The 24,806-nt window shown below is 37.5% G+C and overlaps 1 protein-coding gene and 1 non-coding gene across 2 annotated transcripts in view; both read left to right on the forward strand.

Annotated features, from left to right (window-relative positions):
- The window catches only part of LOC141660148 (zinc finger BED domain-containing protein RICESLEEPER 2-like), a 49,958-nt gene that overhangs the window by 17,644 nt on the left and 7,508 nt on the right, over window positions 1-24,806 (forward strand). The gene's annotated exons all lie outside the window — the stretch shown is intronic.
- Window positions 18,770-18,876, forward strand: LOC141662852 (small nucleolar RNA R71). The gene has a single exon (XR_012550948.1). It is a non-coding gene; the product is annotated as a small nucleolar RNA R71 (small nucleolar RNA).

Genomic DNA, 24,806 nt, shown 5'->3' on the forward strand with positions numbered 1-24,806 from the left:
ATGGCATAATTGGATAGACTTGGAACGATGATCAATTTGACTACAAACATGACTGGTTTTGCTTTCCGGAATAGCTCAAGATCATGGGTTGATTCCAAGAACCGCTCAAGAACACAAACCCTAATTCTAGAGAGAATTTTCAGAATTTTATATATTTTTCTTAAATGTATATTAAATAAAATTAATTTTCTGCTATGTATAATTACAAAAATAATACCCCTAAAATAATTTAGGGCCTAATTATATCATCTAGCAAAGATAATTAGCCCAAAATTAATAATTAATGGGGAAGAATATTTAATCAAATAAATACAAAGATTATGTCAAAATTCCGCTAAAATTATGAATATTTCAAAAATACGAAAATATAAAATATTTAAAAGTCCCGCAGTTTTATTAAAATATAAATATGATTTTTTGTGGGCTTTAGAGTATCGGTAAGGGCCCGATAAGATTTTTTATAAAACGAAATATTTTCTAAATTATTTAGATGTCCCGAAAATCAATATGGTAAACTCCATATTACGCAAGATAATGCCAAACACTCCACCCGCAATATTGGCTATTAAAATTTAATTTCGGTAACCTAATATTACATATAAACACATTTATCACGAAATAAAATAGTCGAAAAATACCTGAAGTCGTACTGAACATATAAAAAATACAACAGATAATATTTATGACCAACCATAATTCACATTGTAATGGAACACATAATATTTTATTTAATACAACATAAAATAATCGTAAATTTCTCGGTCCTTACATCCTTCCCCCTTAAAAGGATTATGTCTTCATAATCACGTTAAGAAACAAGTGATGATACTCTCCAAGTATCTCACTTTCAAATTCTCAGGTTGACCTCTCAACCTTACAATTCCTCTATAAAAATTTAACTCACAATATCGACATATTACTTAACATTCCCTTGCTAATATAACATTCTATGAGTTGTTCAACATAAACTCAATTTAATTGAAATGCCATCATATGAAATGAATTTGGATTACACTTCTTAAGTATAAACGTATAAAACACACTATGAACATGTTACATATGTGGCGGTAAAGCCAGCTCACATACAACCTTCCTCACACATCTCACTATTCCAAAAAGGACCCACATAATGCATATCAAGCTTTCTTTTTCTTGATAATCTAATTAATCGTGTTTGTGGGACACTTTCAACATTACTAGTTTTTAACCCCATTTTTTGAAGCCTTCCCAAGTATTTGTGTTGACAGTTCTTAGTGGCTTATAATTGCCTCTATACAACTGTGACAATCTTTTTAATCCGTTAGATCAATGCTAAATTCATATCTTTCGTTTACTAACTTTTTTCAATATGATATAGATCTACATTTTTTTGAATAAAGCTTTATGAGATGGTATTCTCATGCCCGTATATAACTGATGTTGTAGGAGAATTCCATCAATTGTAAATGCTCATACGAATTGCCTTCTAAAATTGCACATACATATTTGTAGCATATCTTCATTTGTATGAATCGTTCTCTTACTTTTCCCATCCATCTTCGAATGGTATACTGAGCTCATGGTCCACTTGGTTTATAAACATTCCTGAAATTGCCTCCAGAATTAAGAATTAAAGAGAGAATCTTAGTTCAATATGATCGATATGCGAATTCGTTGTCATACCATGATTTCCTTTAAATACACATGAATTTACTCGTCGAGCGAAAATCTTTTATTATTTAGAAGAAAATATGATGATCTAGTCACTTCGTCCATTATAATTCAACTCGCATTATAATTCTTTTTTGGTTCTAGAAGTCCCCGTACGAAATTTATTGTAAGGTGCTCTCACCTTCATTCTGCAAAAAATCACAATTGTAATAATTCACTTGCCGTATTATGATCTTCCCTAACTTCTTGTCACATGAATATTTAATCATCTCTTTTACCATTTATTTCTTCATACATTTTCACCAAAAGTTTTCTTTTATACCCTGGTGCATTATCGCACCCTTGGGACAAAGTAATTGTCTCAAGTTATGGGCGTCTCGTCCAATTCTCTTCTTTAGTTCTACCACGTATTGTGTCCATATTGTAATATCTGGGATATATCATGTAATTATTTTTGCTAATATATAAATATTATGCATGTTTCGTGTTTATTCTGTGAAGTATTTGTTAAGTGATATATGTGTTTGGATGTTTAAAAATAATATAAATTGATTATTTTACTTTTTATATGTCCAAAATAAAATATAGATAATTGTCATATCTTCTTATTTATTTTTATGTTGATTTATGATTCTATAGGAAATATATGGACTTTATAAATTCTTTTTCCGAGTATTTATAAACTATTTTATACAATCGGGAACCAACCGACGTCACCGGTTTTTATGTTTTTATAACCCGAAACTCCTCCGAGAACTCCTTCCTAACCTAATTGCAATATTTCGAGCATTTTCCATGTTTCGGCTTTTTTGATCCGGCGTACGATTTGTCCTGCGCGGGTCCCGGCGCAATATTTTCGATACATTATTCATTTCCGTAAATCAATAAAACTTGTATTTTCGATAAACAGGATCTTTTTATTAAACTATTATAATTATCACCTCGTAATACGTGTAACTAGGCGCTGAGACCAAGACCGCGGTACAAATTGTACTGATTTGGATAATTATCCTGAAAACCGATACCGTTTGGAGTTTTTATAAATAAATGTCCCATTTTATATCCGGAATGATACAACGGGATACTAATTTTCCGTAATTATAAATAGCCTTTACCGTATTTTATTTTGTACCGAAATTCATTTGCAAACAGTAATTATAGAATTTTCCAGAGAAAAGCCCTAATTTCACAAAACCTTCTGAGAATCAAACTACAGTTTCAAGGTGTTATTGAAATCCGTTTAGAAAGCTCTTGTAACCAAAACGAAGGATTTGGAGTGTGCTTTCAGATTCCAGAACTTGTTTCACTGTAAAATCAAAGGTTTATTTTCTGTAATTTTATTTATTTTCGAATTATTTTGATTAAAAATATGAATTTTTGTTCAGATGATTGTTTGAATGATTTGATGCTTGCATGTTGTAGATCTTGTTTTCCTGATGATTTTGATATGTCATATGACTGATTTGGAGTTCAATAACATGTTCAAAATTGAGTTTAATTTTTGAATTTTAAAATTAGGGTTTATAACCCATATGAATGTTCTTAATTGAAATTTAGGGCTTTTTGTTATAGGGGTTATTAGATGTTGAAATATAGTGGGTTTTGTTACTCATGAAATTTGAAATCGATTGGTGTATAGCACGTTAACAGACGATTCATGGTTTGAACGGAGTTGTGTTTTGAAGTTTACGTTGGGTCACCAGAGACCGGTGAGTTTCTTGGCCATTTTTCGGCCAACTCAGGGGTTATTAGAATGATTTAATTGCATGGTTGTGTTCCTGGTGTTGTGTAGATTAAATCTGGAGCTTGTGGAGGTGTGAGGATTCCGGGAACGCCGTCTCCGGCGAGACAGGGCGTTTTCCGGCGACGGGGGGTGTAAAATTGCACTTTAGTCACTGTTGTTTTGAAAACGATGAAGTTCAGTCCCTGAACTTTCCAGAACTTGCAAATTTAGGATTCCTGTTTATAAATTATTTAAAAATCATATTTCCTATTTATTTTAATTATAAAAAATTCATTTTTAATTTCTGAAAATTCCAAAAATTATTATTTTAATTTCAAAAATTATTTTTAATTCAAAAATAAATATGAATCAATTAGTTAATTAATTTTAGTTAATTGGTCAATTAATTTGAAAATTAATTGATTAATTGATTTAATTAATTATTAATTGATTTTAAATAATTATTTAATTAGATTTAATTATTTATTAATGATTTAAAAATTCTAAAAAATAAATTTGAGCTTTAAAATATTACTTTAAATTGTTTTCAAAGCTAGATAATTATTAGAAAATTATTTTGAAGCCAGATGTGGCCAACCGAACCCTGTTTATTGCTTTAAAATTGATTCAACGACCAGTTTTAATACCGAAAAATGTTTTTAAAATCATACTAAATACCCAAAAGCCTGTTTATGACCCGAGACTTCTCTATAAATGGAATATCATCGATTGTTTGACGTGATATGTGCTATATGTGACTTGTTTGTTTGACAGTCGGTCTATATGTTCGGTGTTTACTTGTTTATAGCATAACTTTCAATCCGTTAATCGGATTTGGGTAAAACGAAGGGTAGATAGAAGTGTACATCAAATAGAATCGTATGAGTTGAGTATTGATAGATGTTTATGATATGTGAGCAGAAGAGGTAAGGCGTAGGAAAGGGAAACAGATAGTCGAGGAGTAGGAGATTGTGATTGGAAGTTAGAGAAGTATAGCAAGCTAATATCGGGCAAGTGTTCTGAACTTTCTTGAGATATATTGTAGTTGATTGATAATCCTGTTTTATATTGCAAGTGCTTTGAAGCATTGAACCCTAAACCTTGATTCCGGTTGTTGATCTTTGAACCATAAACCTTATTCTTTCTGAACCATTGATTGTTGTATACCCGAATACGAACCACAGATATACGATACTACTCCATAAATATATACAAACTAAATGTCAAACACTGAATCAAATTGCTTACACACTCAAACCATTGTACCTTATGCTTTGAAAGACCAAATCCTTGCAACCTTGAAACTTTGATTCCTTTGTTATCCAATTCTTTCATTACCTAACAACCATTCTTTGAAATCACCATATTGATCTTTTGTGAAGATTGAAACCATTTCATTATTGAACATCCAATGTTGCTTATAATTTTGTTTATTGCTTTACATTGTTTATTCTGTTATTATGATAGAATTGGATTGTTTTATAAAATTGTGGACCAGATTCATGGTCAGACCAGATTGGTGGTCAAGTGAGGCCAATGTGTGCCTTGGATCCAGTAATTAGAGCAGAGCTGTGTGCCTTGCTCGGGGTTAGTACGTGATTGATCAGCAGCCTAACCTTGGTTTTAAAATAAAATATAATATCCAATTCTAAATCATTAATCATTGTTCACTTGATACCTTAACTTTTTTCACTTGATGATCATTATTCTCAGTCTTGTCATTGTGACTTGCTGAGCTAGTTAGCTCATTGTGCGATGTTGTTTATATTCTTTTCCAGTTAAGAAGGAACCTGTTGGTAGCGAGGATCCCCAATCCAGTGCGAGAGCTAGGGGTCCAGGTTGATCGAGTTAAGCTAGCTGACAGCTTTTGAGATAGTTTAAGTTTGTAAAAGTTTGTATTAATGTTTAATATTCAGTTCTGAGTTTGAATAGTTGGGATTTGGACGTTTGTAATATAAAGTGTGTGTATGTGGCTTGTGTACATACTTTAACCTGTTGCGGTCCGTGGTAGTCGGTAAGTAGGGTCACTGCATATTATTATTATCTTTATTATTGTTATAAGCAGGTTATAAATAAGGTGTGTATGTGTGTGTACCCCAAACTTCTGACCCGGGTTTGGAGGGCGCCACACATATCCTACAAGATTATCGTAGAATTTCTTTATCATCATCCTAATTCTAGTTCATTTTTCAGTTAGACTCTCCTTTTTATGGGTCATGATTTCTTTTTTATATATGCGACTCTTTTCTAATAGTCTTGGGTGGTATGTCCATACATAAGCCATTTCTATGGCAAACTTTAGCATGAATTTTCTCTTCTTTTAATTTCTAACTTTTTTAACTCTTTTACTATAAGGCTAATCAAACTAAACTTCCCTTTGCGTTGAAGATGTCGACTACTCATCAGCCTTGCCCGAATAACCATTAATCGAGCAATTATAATCTTTAAGCAATTCTAACCATCATTCTTATCATCTATTGAGATTTTTCTACAATGAACATATAATTCAAACCAATGACATATGTATAAATTACATACTTCTCAATAAAAAAATAATAGCTCCAAATATTTAACGTGCACACTATCATTGCTAACTCTGATTTTATGTCGGGTACTTTTATTCGCGAATTGTCTGTTGTTTTGAAGTATTCATCATTACTTTATCATTTTGGTATAGACATACAACCAAGTTCCTCATAAAAACATCATTGAAGATGATAAAATCTCTCCGATCGTCTGAAAACATCAACACTGGTGCAGTTACCAATATACTAGTCAAACCTTAGATCGTTGATATATATTTAAAAAAACACCAAACCGGGACTAAACACAAGTTAGAAGTACTAGTCAAACCACCTGTTATTCCCAAGGAACTAACAATGAGATTTACAGAAGGGGGGTTGAATGTAAATCTCAAAACTTTTTCAAGTTTTGAGCAGTTTCAAAGGCTAAGTGTTTTGATGAACAGTTGTGTGTGAATTGCTTTGAGCAGGTGCAGACAGATATATATTCAAGACACAAATATAAAGAACACAAAGGCTTCAAAAACTTTTCTGGTGGATTTGTTGTTCCACCAAAGATGTGTATTTCAGAAAATCTATGATTCAAAGAATTGATCACAGCTGCGTCCTAGTACAAACTAGATGATTTTCTCTCTGAATTTTTCTAAACAGCTCTGGAAAAATTCACACTCTAATTACTAGCTGCAACTTGGTTTATATATCACCAAGTTTACAAGTGAAGACAAAAGTACAAATACAATTAAAAAGGTTCTTCACATGTTTCTTCTTCATTTTTCTATCCAATGCAATCTAGGATAATCTGTGAATCTTTGAATACTTCCTTGTTTGCACCAGAATGGAAATGCTGCATTTTCTTGATTCCTCCAAGAGGCTACCACATTCCAATTGTCTCTGTCAACCCACGTGCCTCTGTCAGCTTATGAATTTTCACTGTCAACTGCTATTGAACTGAGCATCCGTTGAAGCTTTCATCCGTTGATGGCTTTATCCGTTGATGCATTAGCAGTTGAAGCTTTATCCATTGATGCACTCATCCGTTGATGGATGTTATCTGTTGAAGCTTTAGAGACATCCGTTGAAGCTTTGTTTCTCATCCGTTGAAGGCCTTTAATTTATCAGTTGATACTACTTCATTTATACAAAATTACAAGACATGAAATATTTACAATTAGCCCACCTATTTGCATATCCACTAGTAGTCAACATAACTTATAATTTCCCACAACATCTAAGAATTATAACTTAAATACAGAAACTGAAATGTGCTACAATACTAAACTTATTTCTAAGTAAAGCTACTCCATCAACGAATAGCCAGAATGGTCTTATACAAACAGTAGATTTCTACTTAAGTGTTTTGTTTAACTTATCATCAAACTAATACATATATTCCTAACAATCTCCCTCTATTTATGTCTACTAGAATTATAGGCATAAATTTGGGTTTAACTTGATGATAACAAAACACTTAACATATATATGAACTGAAATCAAGTAGAAATTCAAAAGTGCTGCAAAAGTGTATGTACTGAGATAGAATTGAAGAATTACATTATTTTCAAGGATGCTTCTTTAGGCTGAGCAAATTATTTTCTTTTCCTTTAATCCCTTGTTTTCTTCCCTAGCCTCCTGTCATTTTCCTCTACTTGGAGTTGGAGTTGTCTGTAGAATTCAGCTTCATCTTCTTCATTGATGTCCAACTTAGATTGCATGTCCTTGAGAGTTTCATTACTGGCAATTTTAAGCTGGTCTTCAAGTCTGAAAACTCTTCTGACTTCTTTATTTTCTCTGAACTCCATCAACCAATGAGGTGATTTATGAATTGTAATTTCGTGCTCAGGTATGAGTAATGTTCTAGGCAAGGAATTAGACTCCCACCAAGTTTTCCTTATGCTGACAATCTTGTTGAGAATCTCAGTTTTGGCAGTCCTGGTAAAGCCAGAATCCCTTTTGATAGCTGAGTAGACTCTAACCAAGGTAGAATAGCCTTCATTCAGAATTCCTTGAAGAGGCCAAGTCCTTTCCTCACTTCGTTTATACTTGAACACTAGCCTTTCTGGGAGCTGTTTGTATGCACTTATTCCCCTTACTTCCTCCAGCTCATCTAGATAGAGTTCAATATCTGTAAACTCTTTTATGTCACAAATGTGAACATAATTATCCTTTGAGGCTTGTGGCTTAGGCTTAGGTTTATATTTCTGAGTGAATTTACTTGAGGTTGGGGGAGGTGTCGATTTGGATTTTATTTTCAGTTTCTTTGGTGGTGGAGAGGTAGTTAGGAAGGTAGGCAAGTTGATGGTGTCCCAATCAATAGGTTCCTCTTTAGGGATGATTGGTTCACCATGGACATTTATACTAGGATCAGCAACAAAAGGTTCAGGAATGAAAGGTAGTGGTTTAGATTTTGATTGGGTTTCCACAGTGTCATCTCCACTCTTCCTTTTTGCATTGGCCTTCTTTCAGTTCCCTTTCTGCCATTCCTTTCTTTCCTCCACACTCTCACCAACCACATTCCCCATATCCACATTTCTGCTTTCAATCTTGTCTTCTTCACTCTTGTCTTCAATCTTCTTCTTTTCTTCAGTCTGACTTGACTTTAGCTATTTTTCAAGCTTTGCTCGTGCTCTTTTGTCAGCCTTTAGCTTTTTAGCTTCTTCCTTTAACCTCATGGTTTCTTCCTTCTTGGCTTTTGAGAATTTGGGATGTCCTTGCATCACACAGTTACTCTTTCCCTCTCTATAAATGATAGCCATATTCATTCTTTCCACTACATCATTGGTCTCTTTGTGCTTTATGATGCTACCACCCAAAACTTTGTCTTCATCAGGTTTTGGAAGAGGAAAATCCACTTCTTTTGGTTGACCAAAGTTTAGAGGGTTCTTTGTAGAGTCCCTGTTGAATCTAGTGGATGGCTTGAGTACCATGGGTTTCAAATTCCTGAAAGAAGTTTCTCCAACCTTATTCCTCCTTACTGGCTTGTGCTCCATAATGATTGGCTCAACCTTTGTGCTATGTTTCACAAATAATGATTTTGAAGTTGTAGAGCCAAACACCTGTTGCATCCTTTCATCAATTTTTCTCCTTTGCTCCTTCACCTTCATCTCAGCTGCTGCTAGCTGGATTAGATCAATTCCATCAAGCTTTCCTTTGATTTGAAGTGTTGGAGAAGTAGTGATGGCAAGAACTAGCACTTTGGATATTTGAATGTTTGTAGATGGCTCCCCTCCCCCTTCCACTTTATTCTCCCCCTTTTTGTTATCATCAAGGAGAGGAGTCAAGCCTTGTGCTTTAGCCAGTTGCATTAGAAGACTTATTTGAGACTGTTGATTTTGAAGAATAGAGACCACAGAGTGTTCAATGACTTGGACTCTGTCCTCCAATTTGGCCAGCCTCTTTTCAGCATCTGATTCTCTTCTCAGTCTCAGTAACAAGTCCTGCACGGTACCATAGGGCATGACTGAATCCAGCTTCTTAGAATTGTAGGACTTCAAGTCAGCTATATCCTTCTTGAGTTCATCCACACTCAGATTCTGTCTTAATTGCTGTAGCTTCATGAGATGTAGAGAATCTAAGTGGACTTGAAGAAGAGCCTTGGTACCAGCATTGGAGGTGTTCTGAATGGCTTTTTGGATAGACATGATTTGTTTGACTAAGGATACATTGAATTGTCCTGGTGTTGACTCCTTTGTCAATGCCCATTCAGGTAAATCTGGAATAGAACTTGGGCCTTCATCTTCCCCTAAGTTCATGCTTCCATCAAATGAAACAGAGTCATCATCATTAGAATTTACTCCAAATTCTTCTGATGGCTCACCAGCTGTAGAAGGCATAAAGCAGCTTTATCCCTTTGTAGAGATTCTGAAGTATGTACTAGATTTAAAGTCTTTTCTGCCTCCTCATTGCCCTGAGTAGCCAACAATTGATAAGCTGACACAGGATGAGTAAAAGTGTCAGCATCTAAGGAAATGTTATCAATTACAGCTTTGTAATGTTGCTGAAATTGTCTTTCCTTTTCAGCATCATCCACAATCATTGACTCATTAGCAATGGCTGGATCCACCCTTATACCTTCTATACCTGCTTTCTCTCAATTTCTCTCTTTTCTTGCATCAGGGGCTCCTCCTGGCTCACACTCCTCACACCCTCACCTTCACCTACTAAGGTGGCACTCCTCTCACTTTCTTTTGCCATGCTGGAAGAAATAGCATGCATATTTAGACTCTCAAGCTCTCCTTTTTCCTGAGAGCAACCCAGCCTCTCAGTCAAATTTTCACTCCATTCCCTCAATCCTAGAAGTGATTATACAGTAACTATGTCTTCTATACTTGGAATTAATTCAGTTATTTGTGTAGAGACTATCAACGGATATGGAGTATTGTTAGGGCGAAAACACGCGCTAATATTCACGCAAGTATACGCGTTCGCAAGTAATATAGAATACTTTCTAGCTCATTCCCACAGAGACTCAGACTAATTATGTTCAATTAAACTTACTCACCAATGTATGTTTACTTCTCAATGTTAAAACAATAACACTTAGAATTGTTAACTAATTATTAACTACAATTAACTACTAAAATTAACCACTTAACTAACACTTCGAATCAACAATATTAAAACGCTCACGAGATCACAACTTCATTACTACTTCCTTCAATAGTCATTGTTATTACCCTTAGCATGCAACAGTGATAATATTAATCGAATAACACAAAACTGATAAAAGCCAACTTTCATTGTACTAATACCATTCTACCAAACATCCACAATTAAGATAGAAGTTGAATAGACATCAATTATGTTGAGTCCCTATATGTCTACAGAAATTGACAACATAATGATTTAAGCACAAGTTATTCCTTTTGATTACATAGGGCAAATAAAACGGTTAGAGTTACCCACTAATCATGCAACATCATACATGAACCTATGCTAGCATGGCAAGTTCTAAATCTCGAGATTCACCGTCGCTTCACAAGAGATTAACACCCTATCTTATATGTTCGCGACGCACATAAGACGAATACCCACAACCAATACTAGATATCATACAATCATCACACACTAATTTATCAAACAACTAACTAAAGAATTCCATAGTAAATCCGTTACGACCCCATGATCACGATTAACCCATGTTAGCACTTATCGTCATCATGGGTTCATATGAAAACATGATAAATAAACACAATAGAATAATAACTAAACTAATTATATTAAACCAGAGTATGTCACAAGAGTAAATAGGTTCAAAGCAAAGAAAACTAGCATCCAACGTTACAACAAAACAAAGAATCACAAGAAAATATGCTTCCTCTTCGTTGCGGTGTGCTAAAACGGTCTTCTTCCTTATCTCATCCGCTCCTCGATTAATACAACGATTCAACACACGTGAAACGTCTCTGAAATCTACTTATATAGAAGTCCCATAAAACTCAGATTACTCAGAAGTTGGAAGCCAAACAGAAATAGAAGTCTACACTAAATATTCTAATTTCCCGTCCCTGCGCGGCCGCTCAGCATAGCTGAGCGGGCGCTCAGCTTCTTGCGCGCCCGCTGCGCTCAGACCCCTACTGGAAAATATCTGATTTTGCTCCGTTTCTTCGCTGTAATCTGCTATTCTCATTCCTCTCGCAATGTTAGACACATGCCAAGGCTTATTATTGATGATTACTCCCCCGAAATGCAGCTATTACCCCGAAACGCACAAACACTAGAAAAATGCATCAATTACACAAAATACTTGATTTCAAGACACCAATTTAAGCTATTTTAAGACGTTCTAAGTGGTATAAAATGCCACTTATCACACCCCCAAACTTAAATCGATGCTTGTCCTCAAGCGTCACAGACTCAAAAACACATAAAAAATATGCATGAATGCAATCTATATGAAATGCAGCGATCCCCCTTACTACGAACAAACCAACCAACTTACAACATCTCAACTAATGCAATTAGGCGACTAAAGATCAATCAAATCATGCCAACTAACATACAGCCAAAAACGTGGTGTGTGCAGATGCTTAACAGATATGCTCCGGAACTAAATCAATTACTATGACTCAACTATCATCAAGGAAATCACATGATTATACAAAGAATAAAAATTCTAGGCACAAAGTGACTTATAACACTACAAGAATTCTGGAGCTTATCACGGAATCATGCTTTTTATTACCAACAGTAATGCTTATTTGACCGTGCAATGAGCGAGGTCCACAAAAGACTTATACAATGGTATCCATGTAGCGAGCGTTAGGTTAGCGGATCCCAGACTCTAAAAGCCTTAGGTCACTAGGCACAAAGTCCCCTAAGAACTTAATAACTCGAATACCAAAGAGCCCACTCGTGATCAATTATGCATAAACACATACTTTTTTTCTTTTCTTTTTTTTTTCTTTTTTTCTCTTTTTTTTCAACAATTTCTGAATAAGTGTGTTTAGCTCCATCTCATTCAACCCTAGACTACTAATAAAATTATGAGCCGGCTACTAGCCATTTGACGCCTAGCCACAATTAGCAACAAATTCCATTTTTTACTCCATTTTTTCTTTTCATGCCTTTATCACTAAGAACCTATTATAAAATTCTAAGCATAATAAATAGATTAACCTCGAAAACAATCAGATCATAACAACAATCTAGTCCTTAAGCATTCTCTAAGACTTAGTGAAAATACAAGTGCTTCTAGCATGCATATCAGCCTACATGACTCAACATCACTTTAATGCTATCACTACACTTGCATCAACATCACAAATCAGTCGGTAAATCATCGCAAAAGGGATCATGGTATATGCATGAGCTACATGATATGATAAACAAATAAAGCTATAAAAAAACTGTATGGCAAAAATTATGCAACTATATGAACTAACTATCATGAATATGCAGCTATATGACACACACACAAAATATTCCTTAACTACCACCCCCAAACTTAAAATCTTCACTATCCCCAGTGAAGGTAGTAGAAAGGAACACATGGTATACCTACTCGGAGTCATCATCATCATCACCCTCAGTGGGTGGTGTATCAGGAGGCGGATATCCAGAGTCCTCACCAAAAACTGGCCACTGAATGTCAGCTCCAAGGCCTCGAAAAGCAGTCCCTAGCGCAAGGGTGAGCTCCTGAGCAAACCTGCTCTGCGTCTCATACATAGCATCCATCCTCCGTGACAGCCTCCTATATTGGGCATCAGCCATCCCAGCACCCTCCTGATCTCTCGAAGAACCAGCCTCATCAGGCCTAGGCCTAGCCATAGTAGCACCTCGTGCTGGACGCCCTCCTGGAAGACGATAACCCAGCCCATGCTCCTCGGGCTCACCACCAGTCCACTCCTGCATCGCATTCAGAGTCCCGGAATCAATAGGAGCGGCCGGCAACTGCAACTGCTCATGAGACGGCCACTGAACTCCCACCGCTCGGCAAAGCTTAGTAACAATGGATGCATAAGGGATGTTCATGTGCTTAGCTCCCCTCAAAAACTTCAGAAGTCTTTGGTAGATGAACTCACCAAGGTCCACATAGTACTCCTCATTCAAAATTCCCTACAACAATTGTGCTCTCTCAACTATGACCTCGTGTGCATGCGAAGAAGGCAGAATATTAGCACAAATAAACGCATTCCATGCACGGGCATACCTGTTCATCGCGATCGCCGGAAAGTGACGATACTCATTAGTTCCTGTCTTGAAGGTCCAAACTGTGCCCAGCCTACAGAGAGTAGCACAAATCAAATCCAAGTCAAAATCCTCAGCAGTTTTCTCATTCCAGTTCTCCTCCGTGGGCTTCCTCTCTCGCTGGCCAATCACACGACGAATCGCCGCTGGGTGATAATCCACCGTCATCCCCCGAACCACAGAAAACCCATTCTTCTCGGCCTTCGCGTTCGCATAGAACTCGCGAACCATGCTCATCGACACTACTTCAGGTGACTCACAAAAAGCTATCCACCCCTTCTCAGCAATCATAGGTAACAACTCACCATCCCTCCCTGATGGTAAAAATCCCCTCTCCTTCAGAATCGGCTTCCCCAAAAGCCTAGTGCACTCCTCCTCCGCAGCCCTATCATTCAACCGAGGCCTCGCAGCAGTACCCCTCGAAGAATCAGCCGTAGGCACAGTGCTGTTGCTATCAATAGTCCTTGCTCTCTTGGGTGCCATTGAATCTAAATAAAAGTGCTTGAGAATTGTGTTTTTGTGTTTGGGAGAGAGTTTGAGTGTAGAAGTTGTGTGGGAGATATATGGGATAGGTGTATGTATATATAGGGAATGGATTAGGGTAGAATTTGATTAGGAGTGGGTTTATGGGTAAAAATCATGGGATAATGGGGAATATGTCGTGGGTTTTATGGGCTGAAATTTGTGTTTTATTTTTTTGATTTTTATTGACTTAAAAAAAATTCTGTCAGCCGACCCCTAAGCGGGCGCTCAGGGGGTCACCGGAAAAAAAAAAATTCAGCCCGGTTTTTCTGATTTTTTTTGTAGTTTTGGATAGGTTATTAACTTCTAAGGGTTCCTGTAACAACAAATCATGGGTTGCCTCCCACGCAGCGCTTCTTTTTCGTCATTAGCTTGACGTTGCGTACCTTCCTCAAGTTGACAATAAAACGACACTAACTACTTCTTGGTTTGCCGTGTCCCCATAGTAGTGCTTCAAATGCTGACCATTAACCTTGAATGCTTGGTCGGATCATTCTCAAAAATCTCCACCGCTCCATGTGGAAACACAGTTTTGACAATAAAAGGCCCAGACCACCTTGATTTCAACTTCCAGGGAAAAAGTCGGAGACGAGAGTTGAATAAGAGAACTTGTTGCCCCGACACGAATAACTTAGGATGTAGCTTCCTATCGTGCCACCTCTTCACCTTTTCCTTGTATATTTTGTTATTCTTGTACGCTTGGAGTCAAAATTCATCAAGTTCATTAAGCTGAAGCATTCGCTTCTTTCCAGCTGCATCTAGATCCAGGTTCAACTTTTTCAACACCCAATATGCCTTATGCTCAAGCTCCGCAGGTAAATGACATCCCTTACCATACACCAGTTGGAACGGGGATATATCAAGTGGAGTTTTGTATGCTGTTCTGTAAGCCCAAACAGCTTCATCGAGCTTTAAAGACCAATCCTTCCTTGACGGACAAACAACCTTCTCTAGAATGCGCTTGATCTCTCTGTTAGACACTTCCGCTTGACCATTTGTTTACGGATGATAGGCAGTAGCAACTCGATGTTTCACATTATAACGCTGCATCATAGAAGTGAACTTACGGTTGCAGAAATGCGACCCTTCATCACTTATGATTACCCGAGGCGTTCCAAACCTTGTGAAAATCTGCTTATGAAGAAAATTCAACACTGCCTTTGCATCATTTGTTGGTAGAGCTTTGACTTCTACCCATTTTGAGACATAATCGACTGCCAGCAAGATGTACTGATTGTTGCAGGATGAGACAAAAGGTCCTATGAAATCGATTCCCCAAACATCAAAGACCTCGACCTCAAGCATCACATTTAACGGCATCTCATCCTTTCTTGTCAAATTTCCTACTCTTTGGAAACGATCACACCTTAAAACAAACTGATGAACATCCTTAAACAAAGTAGGCCAGAAAAAACCTGCTTGCAGAATACGAGCTGCCGTCTTCTCACCACCATAGTGTCCACCATAAACTGTGGAGTGGCAGTCTCGTAATATCCCCTCCGTCTCACAGAATGGGATACATCTCCTGATGATCTGATCAGCTCCCTGTCTAAACAAATATGGTTCATCCCACATATACCACTTCACCTCATGCATAAACTTCTTCTTTTGAGCTGAGGTCAAATTAGGAGGCATTATATTGCTGACAAGATAGTTTACAATATCTGCAAACCATGGCTCTTCCTCCTAAACTGCGAATAACTGCTCATCCGGAAAAGACTCGTTGATCAATGTCTTATCCTGTGAAGTAGACTCGGGATTCTCCAATCTAGAGAGATGGTCAGCTACTTGATTCTCAGTACCCTTTCGATCCTTGATCTCTAACTCAAATTCCTGTAGTAAGAGCACCCAACGAATGAGTCTCGGCTTCGAATCCTTCTTGGAAACCAAATAGCGAATGGCCGCATGATCAGTGAACACTGTCACTTTTGTCCCAAGCAGATAAGATCGAAATTTCTCGAAACCAAAGACTACATCATCTCAAAAGGCTCTGTCCAATCTGGTGCTGTAATAACTGGTGCAGTGATTAAACTCTTCTTAAGAGTCTCGAATGCCGTCAAACATTCATCATCAAATTTGAAAGGCACATCTTTCTCAAGCAAATTGCATAGCGGCTTAGATATCTTCGAAAAGTCCTTGATGAAATACCGATAAAAACCCGCATGACCAAGAAAACTACGGATTCCTTTCACAGAAATAGGTGGTGGAAGATTTTCAATGACTCCCACCTTTGCTTTATCCACCTCAAGACCCTTGCTAGAGACCTTATGCCCCAGAATAATGCCTTCACGCACCATAAAATGACATTTTTCCCAATTGAGCACCAAATTAGTTTCCACACACCTTTTGAGCACGACACGAAGATTATTCAAACATTCATCATACGAATGTCCAAAGACGGAGAAGTCGTCCATGTACACCTCGACATTATTTCCAATCATGTCAGAGAATATAGCCATCATACATCTCTGAAAAGTGGCCGGTGCGCCACATAACCCGAACGAAACTCTGCGAAAAGCAAATGTGCCAAATGGACAAGTGAAGGTAGTTTTTTTTTGATCCTCTGGTGCAATACAAATCTGATTATACCCTGAGTAACCATCCAGAAGACAATAATACTCATGACCAGCCAACCTGTCAAGCATCTGATCAATAAATGGAAGAGGGAAGTGATCCTTCCTCGTGGCCTTGTTCAACTTCCGGTAGTCCATGCATACTCTCCATCCTGTAACTGTTCGAGTGGGGATGAGCTCATTCTTCTCATTTGCTACCACAGTGATACCTCCTTTCTTAGGCACACATTGTACGGGGCTCACCCAAGAACTGTCAGAAATAGAATAAATGATGCCTACATCCAGCCATTTCAGAATTTCTTTCTTCACCACCTCCTTCATGATAGGATTAAGTCTGCGCTGTTGCTCAATAGTTGGCTTACTACCCTCTTCTAGTAGAATCTTATGCATGCAATATGAAGGGCTGATCCCTTTGATGTCTTCTATGGTCCATCCAATAGCCGATTTGAATTCTCTCAAAATCCTTAAGAGCTTGTCCTCCTCACTACCTGAAAGGTCAGATGCAATAATAACAGGTAAAGTAGATGCATCACCTAAAAAACATACCTCAAGTGTTCAGGTACTGGCTTGAGCTCCAAGGTAGGTGCTTCCTCAATTGATGGTTTGAGCTTTCCTTCAGCATTCTTGAGGTCAGAAGTACCAAGAGATTCAAACGGCATGTCTAGCTTTCACCTCTAGGGAGAAGCGTTAAGATATTGTAATTGCTCATTGCCATCTTCATCATCATTATCAAAATCCCCCACTAAGGCCTTTTCTAATGCATCAGACATTAGCATATGATCGAGTTCTGAAGTAACCGCAGAATCAATCACATCCACTTTTAAGCACTCCTCATCTTCTATAGGGAATTTCATTGCTTTGAATACATTGAAGGTCACATCCTGATCCTGCACCCGCATAGTAAGTTCACCTTTCTGCACATCTATTAAGGTACGGCCAGTAGCCAAGAAAGGTCTTCCCAAGATTATGGGAATCTTCTTATCTTCCTCAAAATCTAAAATAACAAAGTCTGCAGGAAAGAAGAGCTTATCTACCTTGACTAGCACATCCTCCACTATGGCCCTTGGGTAAGTAATAGAACGATCAGCCAATTGTAGAGACATGTAGGTGGGTTTTGGATCAGGCAAATCCAACTTTTTAAAGATCGAGAACGGCATCAGATTGATGCTTGCTCCCAAATCACAAAGGCACTTGTCAAACGACAACTTGCCAATGGTGTAAGGAATGGTGAAGCTACCTGGATCTTTATGCTTTGGAGGTAACTTTTGCTGCAGCACATCACTGCATTCTTCCGTTAGAGCAACGGTCTCAAGGTCATCCAGTTTCACCTTCCTTGAAAGAATATTCTTCATAAACTTCGCATAACTAGGCATTTGCTCCAGAGCCTCAGCAAAAGGTATATTGATGTGAAGTTTCTTGAACACCTCCAGAAACTTACCGAACTGCTTATCCAACTTTTGTTGTTGCAATCTTTTAGGGAAAGGTGGTGGAGGATAGAGTTATTTCTCCCCTGTATTACCCTCAGGCAGAGTGTGTTCAACAGTAGTCTTCCTTGGTTCCGCCACTTTCTCCTTTTGCTTTGCTTCTTCATCTCTAACTTCAGCTTCTCCTTCTTTTGCCTTTTCAGCATCAGCAACTTTCCCAGACCTTAAGGTAATAGCCTTGACTTGCTCTTTAGCTTCCTTCCTGCCTGGCACTTCCGTGTCACTGGGAAGTGTTCCAGGTTGACGATTGAGCACTGCATTGGCTATTTGACCGATTTGATTTTCCAAGGTCTTGATAGAAACCGCCTGACTCTTGCACAACAGCTTAAGTTCCTCAAAATCAGCACTAGTGGGTGTAGCTGCACTTCCCTGTTGAGGATATGATTGCCTTTGAGCATACTGTTGTGGTTGCTGGAATCCAGGTGGATTGAACTGTTTACTCACACCTTGCTGATATGGTGGCTGAATAGCATTCTGATTATTACCCCAGCTGAAATTTGGATGATTTCTGTTATTAGGATGATATGTAGCTGGCACAGGCTGCTGTTGTCACTGATAATTGTTCACATACCTAAAAGATTTGTTGACAAGAGAACACTAATTCGTAGCATTCCATGATGTGGACACTTTCTCAACATTTCCTTGTAGCGTTCCCAAGCTTCGCACATAGATTGTGTAGGTTGCTGCGCAAACTGAGTAAGAGCACTTCTCATAGCAGCAGTCTTTGCCATTGGATAAAACTTCACCAGAAACTTTTGCGCAAGATCTTGCCAAGTAGTGATGGACCCAGCTGGTTCAGAATGTAACCAGTCCTTAGCTTTATCCCTCAGTAAGAATGGGAAAAGCCTCAGCTTGATAGCCTAATCAGTCACGCCATTCTATTTGAAAGTACTGCAGATCTCGACAAAATTCCTTATGTGCATGTTGGGGTCTTCAGTCGCAGCACTTCCAAAAGAAACAGAATTCTGCACCATCTGAATAGTGTCCGGCTTGATTTCAAAGGTGTTAGCTTGAATAGCCGGATGAAGAATGCTTGACTGAATGTCATCAATTTTAGGCCGAGAAAAGTCCATAAGAGCTGGATCGGCCGGAACAATACGATCACCCATGATTACTGGTTCTTTCTGCTCACTTCCTGAATCCGAATCTTCAAAATCTATCTTCTCCAGAATATCAAGAACTTCGTCTGTCTCCTCAGCTGTATCTAAAGTCCTCTTGCGAGTATGAGAACGAGTTTGCATAAACGCTCGCTAAAGTAACTGAAACACAACCAGAAACAATAAGTAACAAATACGTCTTAATCACTGAGTCCTAACGACCAATGATGGTAAGTACATAAACTAAACAAATACGTCGAGTCCCCGGCAGCGGCGCCAAAAACTTGTTAGGGCGAAAACACGCGCTAATATTCACGCAAGTATACGCGTTCGCAAGTAATATAGAATACTTTATAGTTCATTCCCATAGAGACTCAGACTAATTATGTTCAATTAAACTCACTCACCAATGTATGTTTACTTATCAATGTTAAAACAATAACACTTAGAATTGTTAACTAATTATTAACTACAATTAACTACTAAAATTAACCACTTAATTAACACTTCGAATCAACAATATTAAAACACTCACGAGATCACAACTTCATTACTACTTCCTTCAATAGTCATTGTTATTATCCTTAGCATGCAACAGTGATAATATTAATCGAATAACACGAAACTGATAAAAGCCAACTTTCATTGTACTAATACCATTCTACCAAACATCCACAATTAAGATAGAAGTTGAATAGGCATCATTTATGTTGAGTCCCTATATGTTTACAGAAATTGACAACATAATGATTTAATCACAAGTTATTCCTTTTGATTACACAGGGCGAATAAAACGGTTAGAGTTACCCACTAATCATGCAACATCATACATGAACCTATGCTAGCATGGCAAGTTCTAAATCTCGAGATTCACCGTTGCTTCACAAGAGATTAACACCCTATCTTATATGTTCGTGACGCACATAAGACGAATACGCACAACCAATACTATATATCATACAATCATCACACACTAAGGTATTAAAAAACTAACTAAAGAATTCCATAGTAAATCCGTTACGACCCCATGATCACGATTAGCCCATGTTAGCACTTATCGTCATCATGGGTTCATATTAAAACATGATAAATAAACACAAGAGAATAATAACTAAACTAATTATATTAAACCAGAGTACGTCATAAGAGTAAATAGGTTCAAAGCAAAGAAAACTAGCATCCAACGTTACAACGAAACAAAGAATCACAAGAAAATATGCTTCCTCAGATTACTCAACACACGTGAAACGTCTCTGAAATCTACTTATATAGAAGTCCCATAAAACTCAGATTACTCAGAAGTTGGAAGCCAAACAGAAATAAAAGTCTAAAATAAATATTCTAATTTCCCGTCCCTGCGCGGCCGCTCAGCATAGCTGAGTGGGCGCTCAGACCCCTACTGGAAAATATCTGATTTTGCTCCGTTTCTTCGCTGTAATCTGCTCTTCTCATTCCTCTCGCAATGCTAGACACATGCCAAGGCTTATTATTGATGATTACTCCCCCGAAATGCAGCTATTACCCTGAAACGCACAAACACTAGAAAAACGCATCAAATACACAAAATACTTGATTTCAAGACACCAATTTAAGCTATTTTAAGACGTTCTAAGTGGTATAAAATTCCACTTATCAAGTATCCGTTGAAGTAGGAACTGATGGTATCAACGGATAACTGCTGTTAAGCTTATCCGTCGAAGAACAACCACTTGTCAATGGATGAGGATTATCCGTTGAAGAAGGAAAAGAAGTAGAAATTGAAAGTGACATAATTGTTGAATCTGTGTGGATTGATTTTAATTTAGGTGACACAGATTCTTCAACCAAGTCTGAAAGAATTGGCCGATGATCCAACAAATCATCTAAAAGATGATGATCACCAGTATTTGAGTGGGGCTCCTCCCTGAGTTGTAAAGAGGGAGAATCAGGAATTGATGTGAATATCATGTCCACATCCAGAGATGGTGATGGAGAATTTGGTGATTGATGTGTGTCAATTTTGAGAGAATGGTGATGTGACTCCACATTTGTTGGAGTCACATCAAGCTGAATTTGAGAAGGCATAGATACAGGTGGGTGTATTTGTGCAGTGTGTGCAACCTGTGTGGAAACTAAGGTTTTGACCCTCTTTCTTCTTGTAAAGAATTTTATAAGTGAGTGTATGACTTCAGTGTCCCTCCCTCTTTTGTTCTGTGTCCCTGGTTGGGGACTATTTCAATAGATGCACCCTTTTGGGAGGATGCAACTAGGGATGAGTTTGAATCCTTTTCAACCACCACAGTCTTTTGAGAAACTGTGGCTTGGCTAGCTGGGGTACCACTCACCTCTCCTACCTTATCCTGGGGGGTTTCTTGATGTTCACCCCTCCCCTCACCACTCACACCCTGTTCACTCCCCTCAGGGTTTATGGTAGTTGTTACAATTGTTGTCTTTTGAGAAACAACAGAGGTGGCTTTCTTTGACTTTGGTTTTGAAACTTTAGGTTTGGTGGCCTTGGTAGGAATCTGTTGGGACAAAGACACAGATTCCATGGCCACACTTGAAGGCAAAGAAATAATGGGGTTGGAAGTAGTAGGAGTTGAAGAAGTATTTACCCCACTTACCTGAGGTGCATTCATTATTGGTAAATATACCAATGACACCTGATTGTTGAGGTTAATTCTCAAAAGGTCTGCAAGGACCCTTTTCTCTTGTGCCCAGCACTTGAGTTTATTACTCTCATTGGTTATGACCAAACCTTCAGCAACATGGTTAGCCAATAACATAAAGAATCTAGCATAGTAGATGTTATGAGGTCTATTAGCTTTGTTACCTAACCTGGTGCCCAATTCTAGCATAACATAGTTGCTAAAATTAAAATACCTATTAGAAACTAGCATATAGAGCATATTAACAAGAGATGAAGTTATTGCATCAAAATTACTAATTTTCTCAGAAAAAACCTTGATAAAGGCATCACCAAGAAAACTCCATTCTTTCCTAAGGCCTTTTCTTCTAATACTCCCTAAACTAGCAGAATCAAAAGAATAGCCTATGGAATCTAACATGCTAGATACATCATTATCAGTGTGTGGTGTCATGGCATTGTTCTCAGGTAGTTTGAAACAGGACTATATATCATCACAGTTAATACAATAATCTTTACCTTTGAGAGAGAAAGTGATGGTCATATCAGTGGGGTTGAACTCTGCAGTTATCCAAATCTCCTCAATTACCTCACAGTAAATAGTTGGGGCTTCCAGCATTGCATAGCTTAGTTTGCAGTTTTTGATGAAGTCCATCATCTTGTGATAATTTGAGTGGGCTTCATTCTTTTCCACCAATGCTACGAAATTGTTTTTCTCATAGATAAATCCAGACTGGGACATTATCTTTAGTACTGGTGCCATTGTAGTGGGTAGAGGTTGCAGAAAAAAGTTGAGAGTTTTGGGAGAGAAAGAGAGTAAAAGCTTTTGAAAAATTGCAAGAAAGCGTAAAGTGAAAATAAGAATTCAAAGGGCTTTTATACTTTCTCAAATTAAAACATAAGGAGAATGATTAAACAATATTTTTAAGTAAATTACAACCGTTTGAGAATAAAGAAAACTGTATGAATTCTAAAAACTGCCTTTAGAATAAATACATACAACTGTGTATATATATATATATGTATCAATGGTTAAGTAAAAGAATCAACGGCTGTGACTTACTTAAAACAACTGATGTGACACTTCAACGGATGAGGTAAACAGTTATCCGTTGAATATTGATACAGTTTTATCCGTTGAGGGATAAAATTACCAGAAATGTATTTGTCTTTCAACGGATAATGAACATCCGTTGATAGAACAATTTTGGCTTTTAACGGATAGGGAATATCCATTGATAGAATAATTTTTTTTACTTAAAGCCAACTTTGTTCTTGCAGCAAATTCATTTCAGGCTTCAAGGCAGATTATAAAGAGGACATAAATTTATGAATATTTAAGCATACCTAGCTCACTTACTAATCTTGTGAATGTTGATTCATCAAGTGGCTTGGTGAATATGTCTGCAATCTGCTTTTTACTTGGAACAAAATGAAGTTTCGCTGTACCTTTCATCACATGTTCCCTAATGAAGTGGTACTTGATGTCAATGTGCTTGGTTCTTGAGTGCTGCACTGGATTTTCAGTAATGGCAATGGCACTTGTGTTGTCATAAAATATAGGAATTTTGTCAACAGTTAGTCCATAGTCAAATAGTTGATTCCTCATTTATAGTATCTGTGCACAGCAACTACCAGCAGCAATGTACTCAGCTTCAGCTGTTGATGTAGAAACAGAATTTTGCTTCTTGTTGAACCATGACACAAGCTTGTTCCCTAGAAATTGACAGGTGCCAGTTGTGCTTTTCCTGTCTATTTTGCAGCCTGCATAATCTGCATCTGAGTAGCCAATTAGATCAAAACCAGACTCTCTAGGGTACCAAATTCCTAGATTTAGAGTCCCTTTGAGATATATGAAGATTCTTTTAATAACCACTAAATGAGATTCTTTAGGGTCAGCTTGAAATCTAGCACAGAGACATGTAGAAAACATTATATCAGGTCCACTAGCAGTTAAATATAGAAGTGAGCCAACCATGCCTCTATAACTTGTAATGTCCACAGACTTTTCAGCCTTGTTTAATTCAAGCTTGGTGGCAGTGGCCATGGGAGTTTTTGCAGATGAGCAATCCATTAAGTCAAACTTCTTTAAAAGATCATAAATATATTTAGTTTGACTAATGAAAATTCCACCACTAACTTGTTTAACTTGTAAACCAAGAAAATAATTTAACTCTCCCATCATGCTCATTTCATATTTACTTTGCATTAACTTAGCAAACTTTTTGCAAAGCTTATCATCTGTAGAACCGAATATAATATCATCTACATAGATTTGAACAAGTATTGTAGAGCCATTAACATTTCTAAAGAAAAGAGTTTTGTCAACAGTACCTCTTGTGAAGTAATTATCTAGAAGAAATTTTGACAAAGTCTCATACCAGACTCTAGGTGCTTGCTTTAGTCCATAGAGTGCTTTCAACAATAATACATATAGTCTGGAAAGTTTGGATCTTCAAATCCTGGAGGTTGGCTTACATAAACTTCTTCCTCCAATTCTCCATTCAGAAATGCACTCTTGACATCCATTTGATAGACTTTGAAATTGGCATGGGTTGCATAGGCTAGAAAGATTCTGATGGCTTCAAGTCTTGTAACTGGAGCAAATGTCTCATCAAAATATATTCCCTCTTGTTGAGAATAGCCCTTGGCAACCAATCTAGCTTTATTCCTTATGACAATGCCATTTCATCCATCTTGTTTCTGAATACCCATTTTGTGTCAATAGAGCTCTTGTTCTTTGGCTTGGGTACTAGCTTCCATACCTTGTTCCTCTCAAATTGATTTAGCTCCTCTTGCATTGCTAAAATCCAATCTGGATCCAATAGAGCTTCTTCCACTCTCTTAGGTTCCTCCTGTGATAGAAAACTACTGTATAGACATTCATCTTGTGTAGCCCTTCTAGTCTGCACCTTAGATGTTA

Source organism: Apium graveolens, chromosome 5 (assembly GCF_009905375.1).
Source record: "Apium graveolens cultivar Ventura chromosome 5, ASM990537v1, whole genome shotgun sequence".
Taxonomy (NCBI): domain Eukaryota; kingdom Viridiplantae; phylum Streptophyta; class Magnoliopsida; order Apiales; family Apiaceae; genus Apium; species Apium graveolens.